Source organism: Gracilinanus agilis, chromosome 3, assembly GCF_016433145.1.
Source record: "Gracilinanus agilis isolate LMUSP501 chromosome 3, AgileGrace, whole genome shotgun sequence".
Lineage (NCBI taxonomy): Eukaryota > Metazoa > Chordata > Mammalia > Didelphimorphia > Didelphidae > Gracilinanus > Gracilinanus agilis.
This window is the reverse complement of record NC_058132.1, coordinates 9,541,731-9,560,578: the sequence shown is the minus strand read 5'-3', so window position 1 is coordinate 9,560,578 and position 18,848 is coordinate 9,541,731. Positions and strand designations below refer to the sequence as shown.

General features: G+C 38.2%; 1 pseudogene; it reads left to right on the top strand.

The window, feature by feature from the left end:
* LOC123240723 overlaps positions 1–18,848 on the top strand; it is a 131,915-nt pseudogene that overhangs the window by 92,080 nt on the left and 20,987 nt on the right.

The following is an 18,848-nucleotide window of genomic DNA, read 5'->3' as shown; positions in this document are numbered from 1 at the left end:
TTCTACTTGCTCAATTCTAGCCTTTAGGGATTGATTTTCGGCTATAATCTTTCGGTGTTCGGCCATAATCTTCTGGTTTTCGGCCATAATCTTCTGGTTTTCGGCCATAATCTTCTTGTTTTCGGCCATAATCTTCTGGTATTCCTTTTCAATCTGGTCATTTCTTGTGTTCAATTTGCTTATCAGTTCATTTGGTTTCTGAGCCTCGCTTTCCAGTTGCAAGGTTCTACCTTTTAAACTGTTATTTTCTTGCCAGATCTCTTCCATTTTCCTCAGAATCTCAGTTTTGAACTCTTCCATAGCTTGTGAGGAGTTTTCCTTATTTGGGGAGGGTCTGGATGGTTGTTTGTTCTCCTCCTCTGTTTGCTCGGTTGTCTGGATTTTCTCTGTATAAAAGCTGTCGAGTGTTAAAGACTTCTTTTTTTTGTTATTATTCTTTCTCTTCTGAACTTCCTGTGACTGATTAGCCATCATTAGCCCAGCAGCTTCTCAGGTTTATCCTCGCGCTCAGTGTCTGTCAAAGATCTATTGGCTCCTGAGGTCTGAGTTCTAGTTTTTTCCAAGGTCAAGCCCCCTGGTGGATTCCCTTGCTTGATCCTCTGCAGGAGGTTCCTTTACAAGTCTCAGGGAGCTACTTCCACAGTCGTATACCCGTCTGCACTGGTTCCCCACTTAGGCTTTAGTTCCTGGCTGTGTCTGCCTCCACCCACACCTCTGCTCAGCAGGCACTCTGCGCCCAAAGTCCTGCTCCCGTGCGCGCGCTCAGATTTCGCGTGCATTTTTGACTTAATGGGGTCCTAAGTCTTGCTGCTCTCAGGAACAGGTCCCGGAGCTGCCGATGACTCGATGGGTGCCCCAAACTTGCTCTATTTCTTTTTAGCTGGGTTCGGAGCTATAGGTGAGTGTGGAGGGGGTGGGGGTGGGGCGGTTGCTCAGCCCGCGATTGAGTGAGAGCCCTTTTTAGCCTGGAAATGTCTCGATTCCACGTACCTTCCACGCTGTGCCCTGTTGTGGGGTTCCTCCATTCGTCTGGACTTGTTTTTATGTCCCCTTGAGGAGTTTTGTGTGTTTCGGTCAGGAGAGGTTAAGAGCTGCTTCTTACTCTGCCGCCATCTTAACCCGGAACCTACTTCTCCAAAAAAATGTTTTTATCAAAGCAATTCTGACACTTGTGATGAGGAGGGATTTCAGATCACCTTCTCTCTTCTCCACAGAATCCTTCTTCCCTAAAAGAGCACATACCCTCTCCCTAATTCAATAAGGAAAAGCGTGTTAGAGTGAGACACTTCTCCAAGTTTTACTCCTCCAAGATGATTCTCACTTCAGACACAAAATGCCTTTGTCAGTAATGACTGGCCCCTTGTGTTGGCTCTGACATTCTCCAAGAGTTTGGGGTGAGTCCCTTGTGTGCTTCAGTTTCTTCAGGTTACTTGATGAGCCCCGGATTGGATGAGTTCTTCAGGCTCATCTATAAATCTTGTGACTTTTGCTGGTTTAGGGGTCAATAACATTCAAGGATGTGGCTGTGGACTTCACCCAGGAGGAGTGGCACCTGTTGGACAATTCTCAGAAAGAGCTGTACAGGGAGGTGATGCTGGAGAATGTGCAGAATCTACTCTCTGTGGGTAAGGACCATTGCCTCAGTTAATTCTGAATCTGCCGTTGAGGGAATGTCTTTATTCCATGCCAAACGTGCAGGATTTTAAGCTTTTGTCATTGATTAAAAAACTAAAAGCTGATATCTGCATAGGGTTCTCCTCCTGCCTGGTTTTATTTAAAAAAAAAAAAAAGTCTTTGAATTCTCTGATGGGAGGCTGGGACTTTCCTTTCTTGCTCCTGAAATTGTCTTTCTTCTATTTTAGGTAGCTTCAGGTGAAAACTTAAAACAGTGTTTACATTCCTGAAGCTAATCACAAAAGTCATCTAGTTGACCTTCTAATTAGACTTGAATTTTGCGGGCAAATTCTCTGTTACTACCAAGGCAGATTTCCTTGCAGATGGCCATTAAAAGGGACACGTTACCTGCTAAGGCAGCCCCTTCCCATTTGGGATGCGTCTGGTCTTTAGAAAGGATTCCTTGTTAAGAAGTATTCATGGGGGAGGCACCGTAGCAAAAGCTGGAATCACCCTCGGAATTTCAAACAAACCTTAAAGAGTTTTTTTAAGTTCTTAAAAGAGCTTCTATAACTCTAGAGCAGTGATTCCCAAAGTAGGCGCTACTGCCCCCTGGTGGGTGCTGCTGCGATCCAGGGGAGCGGTGATGGCCACACTTTTTTTGTATTACATTCTATTCTGAGTTCAATAAATAGTTTCATAATTTCCAGGGGGCACTAAATAATATTTTTTTCTGGAAAGAGGGCAGTAGGCCAAATAAGTTTGGGAACCATTGCTCTAGAGTCACAAAATGAAGAAGGCAGAATAAGGTGAGCCTCTTCAGGAAAATCAGTTGAAAGGTAGGCACAAAGGGTCTTATTTCTGGAGACAAAAAGGAATTGGAAATAAAACTGGGCAAAGTAGAGTGCAAAAAATCCATCCCCTAAGTACTGCTCCACATCCTGTACCTGGGCAGAAGCCAACTTCAAGACCCTGGACCCTTCCTTCATTAGCTCATCCCATACTCACCCCTTGAAGGTAGAGATACAGAGAATAAAGCAAAGGGGATGGAGGAGAAACTCTTGGGCTTCAAGTAAAATAAGAAAAGCATGAGAAGCAATTATGAACTCAGACAAAAGTAAAACAAAAATAGATCTGATTAAAAGAGAAAAGGGTGATAATTACATCTTGATAAAAGGTAGTATAGACAATGAGGCTCTAGTGGTTCTTTTTTAAATTTAAATCCTTATCCTGGAGTCAATACTGTGTATTGGCTCCAAGGCAGAAGAGTGGTAAGGGCTAGGCAACGGGGATTAAGTGACTTGCCCAGGGTCACACAGCTAGGAAATGTCTGAGGTCAGATTTGAACCTAGGACCTCCTGTCTCTAGGCCTGGCTCTCAATCCACTGAGCTACCCAGCTGCCCCTTATATTAGTTCTTAACATATATGCATCAATCGTTATAGCCTCCAGATATTTAAAGTAGAAATTATAGGAAAATATGGAAGAAATTGCCAATAAAACTATACTGGTAGGGGATCTCAACTTTCCCCTGTCAGAACTCTCACCAAAAATTAAACAAGAAAGAAATTGTATGAAATTTTAGAAATGTTACATTTAATTCATATCTGGAGAAAACTGAATGGAATAGTAAAGGAATATATCTTCTTTTCAGCTGATGACAATGATGTCATAAAAGGAATGACAATGTGGAGACAACATATCAGAAGTTATGGAATGTAACCAAAGCAGTACTTGGAGGAAAATTTATACCCAAGCATACTTATATCATTAAGATAGGGAAAAAAATTAAAAAGAACAAATTAAAAGTCCCCAAGTAAAGACTAAGTTGGAAATCCAAAATAATCAAAGGAGAAATGAATAAAATTGAAAGTAAAAGAATTTTTGAAATAATAAATCAGAGTAGGAGTTCATTTTTAAAAAAAGCTAATATAATAGAGCATTATTCTAACTATGATTTAAACGATTTAGCAAAATAGGAAAAGGAGTCCTACAAAATTTTTAGTGTGATGCAAATAGGATGTTGATGGATGAGGCAGGAGGAGGAAAAACAGAAAGAAAACTATAGGTAAATTTCCCTAATGAACTGCAAAAATTTTAGATAGCACACAAAGTTTATCTCAATAGATGAAGAAAAGACCTTTGATAGTATATAATACCCATTCCTCTTAAAAAACATTAGAAAGCAAAGTAATAAAAGGGCCATTCTTTAAAATAATAAAAAACCATCAGCAGGTATCATGCAATGGGGATCAGTTAGAAGCCTTTCCAGTGAGATCAGGATTAAAGCAAAGATGTACATTATCACCACTATTATTTAATATTGTATTAGAAATGTAAACTTTAGGTTTGAGTGGAAAAATAATTTTGAATAAGTTGTTTTATTTTTTCTCTCATTGCATGTAATAACAATTTTTAACTTTTTTCCAAACATTTTGTGATTCCAATTGTGTCCTTCTCTCCCTTTCTTCTCTCCTCCCTCAGATGATAAGCAATTTGATCCAGGTTTTACATGTATGAACCCACAAAACATTTCCATATTGGTCTTGTTGTGAGAGAACACTCTTATCAACATTCCATAACATTACCCTAAAATAAAAACACTCACAAATAAAATAAATTGAAGAACAGTCTGCTTTGATCTGCATTCAGACCCCATTTGTTCTTTCTCTGAAGGTCAATGGCATTTTTCATTACAAGTCCTTCAGAATTTTCTTGGATCATTGTACTACAGAGTGAAGTCTTTCACAGTTGACCATCATACAATATTACTGTTACTGTGTATAGAGTTCTCTCGGTTCTGCTCACTTCACTTGTATCAATTCATGTAGATCATTCCAGGTTTTTCTTTTTTTTTTTATTAAATTTTTTTTTATTCTTTCTATAGTTATGATTCATGTTGTCTCTCTCACCTCTTCCCTCCCCCATTCTGGAGTAGACAAGCAATTGCACTGAGTTATTATTTTTATTTTTATATATATGTATATATATAAATCAAAACTTATTTCTATATTATTCATTTTTGTAATAGAGCAGTGTTTTAAAACCAAAACCCATATAAACAGTGATAAACCAGGTGTTTTATTCTGGATTTCTACTCCCACAGTTCTTTTTCTAGATGTAGATAGCATTCTTTCTCATAACTCTCAGAATGTCTTGGATCATTGCATTTCTTTTAGTAGTAATTCAGTTTCTTTGTACACTTAATGCCCTGCTATTGGATTTGTGAAGTGATCCATCCTTTCTGGAGAGCAATTTGGAATGACTCCCAAAGGCTACAAAACAATGCATATCTTTTGATCCAATAATACCACTACTAGGTTTATGCCCCGAAGATATCAGAAAAAAAGGGAAAGGACCTAATTGTAGGTAAATATTTGTAATTGCTCTTTTGGTGGTAGGAAAGAATTGGAAATTGAAGGGGAATGACTTATCAGCTGACAAATGGCTGAACAAATTGTAGTATGTGAGGCTGATGGAATACTATTATGCTGTAATAAATGATGAACAGGATAATTTCAGAAAGAGCTGGGATGACCCAACTGATTCAGAGGGAAATAAACAGAACCAGGAAAACATTGTACACTTTAACAATAATATTATGAAATGTTCAACTGTGATAGCTTTGGTTACTTTCAGCAATAGAATGACCCAGTATAATTCTGAGGGACTTATGACAAAGAATGCCTCCAGAGAAAGAACTGTTGGAGTTGGAATGCAGATGAAAGCATATAATTTTCCACTTGTTTATTTGGATTTTTGTTTTGAGGTTGTGGTTTTATATGATTATTCACTTCTAAAAATAAAAAATATGGAAGTAAAATTAAAAAAGAAGTATGAAACTGTAGCTCACAGCCCCTAATTCTGCCTAGTCTAGCAAGTTTATCCATATTCTGCCTTCATTCTTCCTTCAAATTCCAGGCCTGGTGATAGGAATGAAAGGGAAAACAATAAGCATTTTTAAATACCTGCTCTATATCCTCTACTGGGTAAAGGAATTCAGAATTATCATTAATTTCCCAACATCCCTGTGAGTTTAATAGTCTTATTATTCTCAATTGATAGTTGAGGCAACTGAATTAACAGAGGTTAAATAACTTACCCTAGTGCACCCACTTACCATCTCTCTCTTGGGCTGCATTAAATTAGTTTTTCTGACTCCAAATTCTGACCTCTTATCCCTTCACTACCAACTACCTTTAATTTCTAGATAATAGAGATTATGGAATGTGCATATCATTCTATTACAAGAGGTAGATACAGATGGAATTTTGTGATTGCAAATGTGTTCCATGATCTCTACCCTCCTGCAGATATCCCAGTAATGAACACAACAGAAATTATTCTGTAGGCCTTGCTTGCATGTTCCCTTTCTGTTGAGAGGAACAAGTTTTTAAATTTTCTCTCCTGATCTATTCATCCTTCCTCATGCCCAGGGCTTCTAAAAGTTCTAAGAAAAAATTTTATCTCCTGTTTTCAATGAGGGGAATCACCATGGCTACTAGAGCAAAAAGGCCCAAAGATGTCCTGTCCAAGGGAGTGAAGTAAAATCAGGTGTATAAGGGCTATTACCCCAAAAGACTTTTATCTGCTGTAGTGAAGGGAGGGCTAGGCTTGGGGGCTGACAGACCAACCCAGAATTATACTGTTCATTTCCCGAGAGATAGATGATGGATTCAGTATAGAATATGAGACATAATATATAGTAGATTGTAAAATAAGATGAATATTGAATATGTTTGCACTGAATGGCATAATATCTTTGCATCTGTAGAGAAAAGAAGATATTTTATATTCCACTTTGAAAATTACTGCATTAGAGTTAAAAAGAGTGAAGTTGTTTCTCAGCTTAGCATATAATATTTACGAAGAATGTCCATGTTATCCGAATGTATCCAAATGATGTATCCAAAATGATGGGAACAGAATTTCTGGAAGGTTATCTGAGACTGACAAAATTATAAGATTAATCAAAGAGTGACTTTTAAAGGAAAGACAGAGAGGGCAATGGACAAAGATTGTTCAATACTATGAACAAAGAATACTTATGTACAGGGTTTGAGTTCTAGTCTATTTGCAAGGAAATTGGTTGGGTCACTTCTATATTCTTTATTTATGACATGACTTATAAAGAATGATAAGAATCTTGGTCCTGTCTGTGTCACAGATTCTTTGTGAGGTTTCATTGTTGTTGTATATGAAGTTATTTTTCTTTTTTCTTTTTTAACTTTTTTATTAAGAAAATTTTTCCATAGTTACATGATTCATGTTCACTCCCTCCTCTAGTCCCACACCCCTCCCATAGCCAATGAGCAATTCCACTGGGTTTTACATGAGTCATTGATCAACACCTAGTTCCATATTATTAATATCTGCAATAGAGTGATGATTTAGAGCAGTGATTCCCAAAGTGGACGCTACTGCCCCCTGGTGGGTGCTGCAGTGATCCAGGGAGGTGGTGATGGCCACACTTTTTTTGTATTACATTCTATTCTGAGTTCAATAAATAGTTTCATAATTTCCAGGGGGCGCTGAGTAATATTTTTTCTGGAAAGGGGGCAGTAGGCCAAAATAGTTTGGGAACCATTGATTTAGAGTCTACATTTCCAATCATGTCCCCACCAAACCATGTGATCAAGCAAATGTTTATCTTTTGCATTTCTTCTTCTACAGTTCTTTCTCTGGATGTGACTAGTGTTCTTTCTCTGGATGTGAATAATGTTTTTTCTCATAAGTCCCTCAGAATTGTCCTGGATCATTGTATTGCTGCTAGTAGAGAAGTCCATTACATTCGATTTTGCCACATTGTATCCGTTTCCATGTATAAGGTTCTCCTGGTTCTGTTCCTTTCACTCTGCATCAATTCCTGGAGGCCTTGCCAGTTCACTTGGAATCCCTCCAGTTCATTATTCCTTTTAGCACAATAGTATTCCATTACCAATAGATACCACAATTTCTTTAGCCATTCCTCAATCAAAGGGCATCCCCTCATTTTCCAATTTTTTGCCACCACCAAGAATGCAGCTATAAATATTTTTGTACAGTTCTTTTTCCTTATTAACCCTTTGGGATATAAATCCAGCAGTGGTATGGCTGGATCAAAGGGTAGGCAGTCATTTAAAGCCCTTTGGGCATAGTTCCAAATTGCCATCCAGAATGGTTGAATCAATTCACAACTCCACCAGCAATGTATTAATGTCCCAATTTTGTCATAACCCCTCCAAAATTTATTAATTTCCTTTACTGTCATATTGGCTACTCTGCTAGGTGTGAGGTGGTACCTCACAGTTGTTTTGATTTGTATTTCTCTTTCTAATTATGAGAGATTTAGGACACTTTTTCATGTGCTTATTAATAGTTTTGATTTCTTTATCTGAAACCTGTCTATTCATGTCCTTTAGCTTGAAATGAAACTGTTCGATAAACCTTTTTTTTTTTTTTATTCTAGCTTTTGGGGCAAAAATCCACTATTTGACAAAAACTTCTGGGAAAATTGGAAAACGGTATGGGAGAGATTAGGTTTAAGTTAGCATCTTATATCCTACAACAAAATAAACTCAGAATGAGTGAATGACTTGAATATCAGAAAGGAAACTTTAAGTAAATTAGGTGAACATAGAATAGTACATATGTCAGATCTTTGGGAAAGGAAAGATTTCAAGAACAAGCCAGAGACAGAAAAAATTACAAAATATAAAATAAATATTTTGATTACATTAAATTAAAATAATTCTATACAAACAAAACCAATGCAACCAAAATTAGAAGGGAAGCAACAAATTGGGAAAAAAATTTTTATTACACAAACCTGTGACAAAAGGTCTAATTACTCAAATATATAAGGAGCTAAATCAATAATACAGAAAAATCAAACCATTCCCCAATTGATGAAAGTATTTCTAAAATGCTCTATCTTGCAGTTATGACGAAATGGTGTATCCAAATGCTGGTTCTGATTAAGTTTGAAAACTCCTTTTGTCCTTAGGAAATAGAATAAAAATCCATTTACTCATTGCCATCAGAGTATGTGTGTGTGTATATGTCCTCTTTCCATCTGTGTTTATAACATTTGTTTTCTTCAGAGGCTGAGATTAATTTTGAAGTGAAGGTGATGTCTACAAAGCTGAGCCTTTTTGTGGAAGGATCTGGCCCCCAAAGAGATATGAATCAGAGTTCCTGTGACTTCATTTTGAGAGAAATCTGTGACTCTAACATCAAGGTAAATAAAAATCCAAAGAGTGACTATGAATTTGATGAAATTGTAGAGAAATTCAGCCAACATTCAGTCCTAAATCAGTATATGAAATTGACCTCAGGAAATGACTGTTGTGGGGATAGTGAATACACCAAATGCTTTCCTGAAAAAGTAGGATTTAATCAGTCACATAAGAAACCTCCTGAAATGCCCATGTATCAAGGTAACCAAAGGAGAATCACCTATGGCTTGAGTTTAGACCTCACAACACATCCAAGGAGTAAACATGTAGAGGTGAATTCTATGAGTAATAAAGGCATGAGAACTTTCAGTCAGAATTCTGAGCTTGGTTCATATCAAATAATCTACTCTGGAGAGAAACATCATGAATGTAAAGAATATGGAAAGGTCACACACAAGAACAATGTTGCTGCACATCAGAGAATCCACCCTGGAGAGAAACTTTATGAATATAAACAATGTGGAAACACTTTCAAACAGAGGAGCCATCTTGCTGAACATCAGAAAATCCACAGTGGAGTGAAACCTTATGAATGGAAACAGTGTGGAAAGGATTTCACACAGAGTGGTTCTCTTGCTGCACATCAGAGTATCTACACTGGAGAGAAACCATATGAATGTACCCAATGTGGAAAGGCTTTCACAAGGAAGGGTGATCTTGTTAAACATCTCAGAATCCACACTGGAGAGAAACCTTATGCATGTGAACAATGTGGAAAGGCTTTCACGTGGAGGGTCAGTCTTGCTATGCATCAGAAAATCCACACTGGAGAGAAACCTTATGAATGTAAACACTGTGGGAAGGCTTTCACACAAAGGGTCTCTCTTGCTGCACATCAGAGTATCCACACTGGAGAGAAACCTTATGAATGTACCCAATGTGGAAAGGCTTTCACAGAGAGGGCCTCTCTTGCCAGACATCAAAGAATCCACACTGGAGAGAGACCTTATGAATGTAAACATTGTGGAAAGGCTTTCACAGTGAGGGCCCACCTTGCTGCACATCAGAGAATCCACACTGGAGAAAAACCTTATGAATGTAAACAATGTGGAAAGGCTTTCACATGGAGGGGCAATCTTGCTATGCATCAGAAAATCCACACTGGAGAGAAACCTTATGAATGTAAACACTGTGGAAAGGCTTTCACTCAGAGTGGTTCTCTTTCTGCACATCAGAGTATCCACACTGGAGAGAAACCTTATGAATGTACACAATGTGGAAAGGCTTTCACAGAGAGGGGCTCTCTTGCCAAACACCAGAGAATTCACACTGGAGTGAGACCTTATGTATGTAAACAGTGTGGAAAGGCTTTCACATGGAGGGTCAATCTTGCTATGCATCAGAAAATCCACACTGGAGAGAAACCTTATGAATGTAAACACTGTGGAAAGGCTTTCACACAAAGGGGATCTCTTGCTGCACATCAGAGCATCCACACTGGAGAGAAACCTTATGAATGTACCCAATGTGGAAAGGCTTTCACAAGAAGAGGTGATCTTGTTAGACATCAGAGAATTCACACTGGAGAGAAACCTTATATATGTAAACTATGTGGAAGGGCATTCACACAGAAGGGCTCTCTTGCTGCACATCAGAGTATCCACACTGGAGAGAAACCTTATGAATGTACACAATGTGAAAAGGCTTTCACAAGGAGGGGCGATCTTGTTAGACATCAGATAATGCACACTGGAAAGAAACCTTATACATGTAAACAGTGTGGAAGGGCATTCACACAGAGGGGCTCATTTGCTAAGCATCAGAGAAGTCACACTGGAGAGAAACCTCATGAGTGAACCTGAGCTTATAGTTGCCACTCTTAGCTTATTTAATAGAAGAGTATCCACACTAAAGAGAAACCTTAGGAGTATGATCCATGTGGTAAGGCCTTCAGGCAATAATCATCTCTTATTCCCAAGGAAGAATTCCTTTTGGATAGAAATCTTATTCCTGTCATGAATGAAGAAAAATATTGAAATGGAGAGTCCAGAGGTTTTTCAGTATGAGAAAATATCTTCTGAACAGGCCAGTTCCAGATAGACTTCCTGTAGGAAGGCTTTCATTCAGAGATCATTTCTTACTTCATATCAGAGGATTCATAGTGCAACAAAACTTAATGAATGTGCTCAAGTTTATGTGTTTTCCTCAGGAGTAGCGTGATCACAATCATTTGGAGAAATGCAAATGTAACATGTCTAAGGGAATAACTCACATCTATTAGATTGATTATTATGACAGAAAAGGAAAGTGACAAAAGTTGGAGGAGATATAGGAAGACTGAAAAATGAATGAACTTTTGGGGTTGTTGTGAACTAATTCAATCATTCTGGAGAGGGCAATTTGGAACTATGTCCAAAGGGCATTAAAAAACAAAAAGGAAAAGGACCTATATATATTAAAAATACAAAACTCTTAAAGGTACTCTTTTTGGGGTGACAAAAGTATTGGAAATTAAGAGGAAACTCATTAATTGGGAAATGGCTATGCAAATGGTGGTATATGATTGTAATGGAATCCCATTATTTTATCATTAATGAAGAGAAGGAGGAGCTCAGAACAACCTGGAAAGACTTGAGAACTGATACATACTTTTAAATTTAATATAATCAAAATTATCCATTTTACATTTCGTAATGTTCCCTTTCTCTTTTTTGGTCTTAAATTCCTTCCTTTCCCATAGATCTGACAGGTTTACTATTTCATATTCTTCTAATTTACTTATAATGTCAGTTTTTATGTTAAGTCATATACACATTGTGAACTTATCTTGGTATAAGGTGTGAGAAATTAATCTAAACCTATTTTTTCCCTGTATATACTGTTTTCCCAGCAGTTTTTGTCAAATAGTGAGTTCTTCCTAAAAGCTGGGATCTTTGGGTTTATCAAACACAACTTGCTTAGTTCATTTGCTTAGGTCATTTACCCTTAGTCTATTCTATTGATCTACCCTTCTTTCTCTTTGCTAATAGTATATTGTTTTGATGATCACTTGTTTTATATTATAGTTTGAAATCTTGTAAAGCTCAGCCTCCATCCTTTACATTTTTTCATTATTTCCCTTGATATTCTTGATCTTTTGTTCTTCCAAGTAAACTTTGCTATAATTTCTGCTAATTCTAAAAAAAAGTTTTTTTATAATTTGATAAGTACAGCACTGAATATGTAAATATTTTATATTGTCCAGAGTGATTGTAAATGGAGTTTCTCTTTCTAATTCTTGCTGCTGATTTTTGTTGGAAATACATAAGAATGTTGATGATTTATGGGGGTTTATTTTTATCCTGCAACTTTGCTGAAATTATTAATTATTTCTACTAGCTTTTTAGTTGATTTTCTAGGATTCTCTAACTTCATATCATCTGCAAAGAGTGATAGTGTAGTTCTGGATCAATATTTGTCTCCATCCAAAGGCCTGATCAAATGTTTTGTGTTCATTCAAATCATGCTAGGCAATATAAAGTATTTTAAGAGTTGTATGATCAGTAGTGAACACCATTCTTTCTATAATGAAGGGGTGCAGGAAATGATTATAGGAAGGGCTTCATCTTGAGCTCATACTTGACTATACACTGGAAACATTAATGCTTGAGATAAGATTCAATGTCTTGTATTCACTAGGAAAGTTTTTCTGTAGCCCAGTCTTCATAGACTATCCCACAGAAGAGCCCTCATTAAACACTCCAAATTTCATACTGTACCAAAAAATACGACAATGATAAAGACTTTTTCTCTGAAATCCTAATGCTCATCATTCTTCCTCAATATTTGTCAGCATTCTTCTATTACAGTTTTTTTAGCCATAGTCATTGCCTAGTTAATTGGCACTCACTAGTTTCCTTTTTTTTGCTGGCACATATAGGTCTTTCCAAACAAACAAATAAGAGGTAATGGGGAAGATGTGGAAGGGATAGAGGACCTGATCCATACTCTTAAGTCCATTCTATCCAAGGACTCAGGCTCATGATGCAGTTGGCTGATTTCTGGGACTAAGTATAAATCCTATCCCTCTGATGAAATAAGAGAGCATGTGAGGTGTGCAAATCCACCTCGTCTCTCGAAATATCAGCACAGGTTTGAGAGAGTCTTACTAAAACATTAAACTGTCTGCAGATTTCTTAACCTTTTTCTGGCTCAAGGAAAAGAAAAAAGCATATGAACTGGGAAACGTCCAACTAGTATTAGTTTTTGCTGAATTTCTTTTCTATTTTGTAATTTTTTCATTGGAATTCAAGAAATATGTGTTTCTCACTACAAAAAGGAAAACGTTGGAGGAGCTAATGGGGAACAAATCCATGTCCGTGAAAACTCCCAGATAAATAAATTGTGATAGTCTGGGGTAAAATCCTATCAATTAGATCCAGTGTAGTGTTGAGATTCTGTGAGTACTAAAATATAGAAAGAGAGAATAAAGAAAATAAAGAGTGGATGATTACTGTATGGGAAGGCTAAAGGGGAAAACTTTTTCTCCATAAACTTATAAGACTTTAGGAAGTCAATTGAGTGGGCAAAGCAATCAGCCTTGCAAAACCTGATCTTGTTTGGATTATGGGATTTCTAAACAAGGAAATGGGGTCATTAATGATGTATTAATTTGACTATGGTACTGCAATGATTTGTAAGAACTGATCTTTATACCAGGATAAGTTCTAAGTTAAAAAAATTAAATAAAACAATGGAATGAAATATCTTCTCTGCATATTAATCCTGGAACATTTTTTACTCTAAGCTGTGAGTGGTAAGATTTGCCGTTTGAGTTAAAAGTTTTGGAGATTGTAACTAACATTTTGAGTCCTGAGTTTAGGTATAATTGTCTGGTGGATCATTGATCATGAAGTTAGTAATCCATCTTTCCAGAGAAAAGCCACCAAGTACTCAGAAGGAATGTGATCTCAAACACTCATAGGTGGAGATCTTTATCTGGCAGGAGTCACAAGGATGATTCTCAGCACATATGAGAGTAGGATCCCTTTTCAATTCAGGATCCCCCATTTTGTAATTTCCTTTTTTTTTTTTTTAATTTTATTTAATTAATTAATTTAGAATAGTTTTCCATGACTATGTGATTCATGTTCTTTTTCTCCCCTCCTCCCACACCCCTTCCATAGCCAGTGTGCAATTCCACTGGGTTTTACATGTGTCATTGATCAAGACCCATTTCCATATTATTAATATTTGCTAATATTAGGGTGATCATTTAGAGTCTACATCCCCAATCATATCTGAGGGACTTGTCATTTCCTTTTAAGTGGGAATGTTTTCCACCTGATTATTCCTGATCTGGGTGTAAAGTGGAATTATTACTGTCTGATTGACACATCCGACTCTTATGTAAAGTCAAAATAGTGTTGAATCTACCATGCACTGAGGCTGATGCCTAAAAGACTACTGTTAATGTGGTTATACTCTTTTATCTGCTTTTTCTTTGATGGAAAATGTCTATAAGATGAGCAAGTGGCCATGGAAATGTAGGAACATAATGCAAATTGTAAAATATGACTGTTGCAGTCTAATGTGAGGTCATTCTGTATCCCACAGAACCAAGTGAATTGGTCAATCGACTGTCTGTTAATGCTAATCATATATGAGATCAAGGCCCTCATAATTTGTGTAATACCTTCCCATTTGAATGTAGTGAACAATGAAGTTTATTTTACTATGGGCACCTCAATGGATCTACAGTTGTCTAAATACAATAGGGAGTTGTTGAAGTGTATTGGCATCCCACCCATGTCCCCCCCTTTTTTAACTTTTAAGTTTATTTTATTAATTTAGAATATTTTTCCATGGTTACATTAATTATGTTCTTTCCTTCCTCTCCTCCCACCTCCCTCCCTCAGCCAAGAAGCAATTCCACTGGGTTTTACATGTGTCCTTGATCAAGACCTATTTCCATATTATTAATATTTGCACTAGGGGTGTGTGTTTCCTTTTGCCTGAAGTAAAAAGCCTTAGATTTTTCTTTTTTTTGTATTACACTGATATCATTTTTCCTTCCTAATCTTTAGGACACCCCACCCTTTAGCCCTGGGAGATCCTAGCCAATACACACTAGGGTAGCACCATCTACAGACAGGAAGTAAAACTGCCAGCAATTTAGGAATTTAATAAAATAAATAAATTTATTAATAAAATTAAATAGAATTGAACATGTCAAACTTAATTGAATCAAGTTGACTAAAATTTAAATAAAATAAATATTAATAAAACCAAGTTAATAAAACTGAACTAAATTAAATTAAGTCAACCTAATTCAATGCAATAGTAATCAACCTAATACACTAATTCAGTGTTTCATTATACCAAACATCATGATATTTTTCTTCTCAATAATAATAATGTTATTATTTGTATTTAGTAGTAGTAGTATTGCCTTGCATTGGTTTCTCATTTAGTCCTCCTCTAGTATAGTAGTTTTCTACAATATGTCAGTGTGAAATCTGGATGCCTCAGTTTACCAACTGCCCTTTCGAGAAAACCCCAGTGCCAGGCACCCTTGTTTTGTATATAGTGAAACGTTAAGTACTTTTTTTGCTTTTGAGGCTTCTCTATTGGGTTAAAGTTTCTTATCAGGAAGCCCAGTTTGACCTTTGCATTTGATTTGTTACAGCTGACCGTTCCTTAATACCATAGCTGTAGGCTGCAAGGAGGGTTACACACCCGTTTGTGGTTAGTCTCTGTAGGCTTCCCAAAAGGGTATAAAGAGACTCTCAGGTTCAATTTCCCTTTGCATTTGGCATCTAGTATCGTGTCTTCTCCCAGGGGACTTGGCACTTAGTACAGCACTTTCTCCCAGGGATATGGTTCCCAGAGTCCCAGAGCCTTTAGTTCTGTGTGATATTTAGCTCATGACTCTGTGGTGGCCAGAATAAATGAACCTATCCCTTTTTCCTGATTAAAGAATGGTTTTTCTGACTACTTGTATAAGGATGAAATTTTGAGGAGAGGAGGTAGAAGCAAAGGAGAAGAAGACAGTTGTTGGCAGTTGCAACCAGCAGGGGATTCTGGGAATTTATCCCAGGAGGAGGAGGAAGAGTAGTCTTTGGGTCTGTCCAGAGGCCTTCCTGAGGATTTTTCTCTTGCAAATTGAAATCCTGATTCCCTGATCACAGCCACTGCGACACAACTCATCTGTCAAGACTAGAACCATCCAGTCAACTAAGATTTTGGACTCCACTGGGAGCAATCTCTTAGACCCCCTCACTCATTACCTGTCCTTGCTAAGAGACCCTTTCAGACAACTACAATTATAGGAAAAGATTAGAAATAGAAATAGAAGGGGAAGCAGGGGAGAAGCTTAGGAGTTGGAACTGCCTTGGTTCCTGCCCAAGTGACAGACCCCGTAGGATTAGTGAAGAGGGCTCCCCCAAATTCCTCTGCCCTTCACCCCTTTCCTCATTCCCTGATTTGTTCATAATAAAAGACAACTAGCAGCCAGATAGAGTTCTTGAGTGCCTCGAAGACAACAAAGGAGAGGGAAACCTCAGCTTGGTCTGGCTACCTTCACCTTTGAGCCAGATCAGCCGCCGTGCAGTTAGCCAACATCAGGGGGAGGCTTGAGTGAGCCACGATCTTATTCAGGATCAGATTGGGGTACCAACTACCTCCTTTTGTAGGGAAGCCTTGCCCTCAACTCTTGAGGGGTGGCACATTCAACTAGGTCACCCAGTTTTGGGGTGATGCTCCCTTAAAGTCTCCACAGCATATTTTTGGCGCCAGGAGAGTGGAGAGGAGAGAGTTACCACACAGACCTCTTTCAATCTCTCTCTCTCTCTCTCCTCTACCAACTTCCATTCTAGGTTCATTTTTATTATACTTGGTAGTTCTGTGTTTTTTCCAAGTTAAAAATGGTGTCAGAAGTGGGATTCGAAGTGGAAATTGCCTGAGGCCCCAGATAAAGACATCTGGATCTGCACTACCCTCAGAGCTCATTGGGAGCTCCAAGTAAGGGAATTAGGTTATCAGGTTTGGCTGGGGTAAGTCCACTCTTGAAATAAAGAACCCAAGCTTGTATATACACTCTCTAATCAGGAAGTGCAATGGGCATTGTGGGTCTGCGATGCCAACTAAGAGTCCTCCCCCCAAGGGGGCTATTAATGAGAATAAAGGCATCCGTAAGTCTGTGATGATGAATGAGAATTTCTTCGGGGAAAATGTTACAGAAAATAAGGGCTGCTTTAATGCTAAGGAGCTGATCCAAAGTCCCCCTGATGGGACAGCTTCGGAATATATGTTTTCAGAGCATGGGCCTGGTACATGAAGTAGCAGAAATTAACAATCTGAGCCCAAGGTAAGCTGGCCAGAATGGGGATCTTTTGATAGCAAAAAGATTGTTTTTCTGCCATCTGTGTTGAGTGAAACAGGCTGGAGAATGAAGATAATGAGAAAGAGGCCTTTTAACAAATGGCTGGAAGAATTTTGGACCATAAGGAAATCCAGGTCAGAAAAATCCATGAACTGAGAGAAAGGTAAGGAAAAAAAAGGAGTGGGAGGATGAGAACTCTGTCAAACAAGGAGAGCGGTCTAAGAAATTTCTTCCTAAGGAGGAAAACTGAAGAGCAAATAAAGTAATTACAGAAGGAGGTGGAAGACGTCAAAGAGCTTCTAAAAAGCCATGCAGGCATCTTTCACCCCCTGGACCAAACCTGAACTTAGAGCTAATGGCTAAGGAATTTCCAAAGGTTGGAGAAAACCCCATAGAATTTGGCCCTCACATAAGAGGCTGCATTAGGAGGCCTCACAGTGAAGAGGCTCTGAGGATATAAAGGGGATTTTTCCAGTGGTATCTGCCTCTCCAGTAGGCAACACTCACATTTTGGTTGCTTCCCATCCTATTTAAATTCTAATAGATACTGGCGCCATGATGTCAGTCTTAAACCCCACAGCTTTTCCTAATTCCCTTCCTCAGAGTGACAAGCAGGTTTCTATAGTGGACAAACCACATACAATCAGTTTGTGTCCCAACCTTTCCCATTCATCCTAGGAGGAGTGAGGGATACCCATCCTCTTCTATCCCCAGATGTCCCTCTACACCATTAGTCTATAAACTTTTTTGGCCTACCGCCCCCTTTCCAGAAAAAATATTACTTAGCCCCCTGGAAATTAATTTTTTTTAAATTTTAATAGCAATTAATAGGAAAGATAAATGCACCTGTGGCCATCACTGCCCCCCTGGATCGCTGCAGCACCCACCAGGGGGAGGTGGCACCCACTTTGGGAATCACTGCTCTACACCTTTTGGGTAGAGATGTTTTGGATAAATACAACACCATGATTGAATTTTACCAGGGAAAGAGATCAGGCTGTCCCTGTCCCAACCAAAAGTCCCTCCTACTTTTCAAATATTCATGGCTCCCATAGTGGCTGGTGATTCTCCACAGCTGGAGGAAGTCCCTTACTCTTTATGGGGTGCTAATTCCTCCAATATTGGGAGAATTTTAAGTGTTATTGGAAATTTTAGGGTCCTTATTTCTTACAACCCCCAATACAAGTTCAGTTAGACCCCTCCAAAGCCCTCCCAAGAATTGCCCAGTTATTTCTCTCAGGGGAGACAACTGAGGAATTAGGCCACTAATTAAATAATAATAATAATAATAATAATAATAAGGGCTGCTGTGATGCTACAGATTCACCCAAGTTCCCTATTGGGACTGCTGAGGAGATATAGGTTTTCAAGGTAGGTACCTCATGCTTTTTAGATAAGTGGCAGGAATTAACTAAATCTGACCCCAAGGCACTTCTCAAGTGGAGCTCCAAGGATCAGCAAGGAGCCAGATCCTGGGAGAGATTTTTGCAGCCCAGATATGGAAGAGGGAAAGCTATGGAAGGCATTGCTTCAAGAAATCTCACAGAAGCAGAGGAGAGGCTTCAACAAACACCCGAGGGCTACTGAAAATGGTTAAATATTTGGTTTTTCCTCACTGACTTAGAAGTATTTAGCAGATAGAGAAGTCCCTTTTTCCTGAGGAAACAATTCAGGCCATAAGAAAAGCATAGCAGATTATCAGTGTCAAAAGGGCGG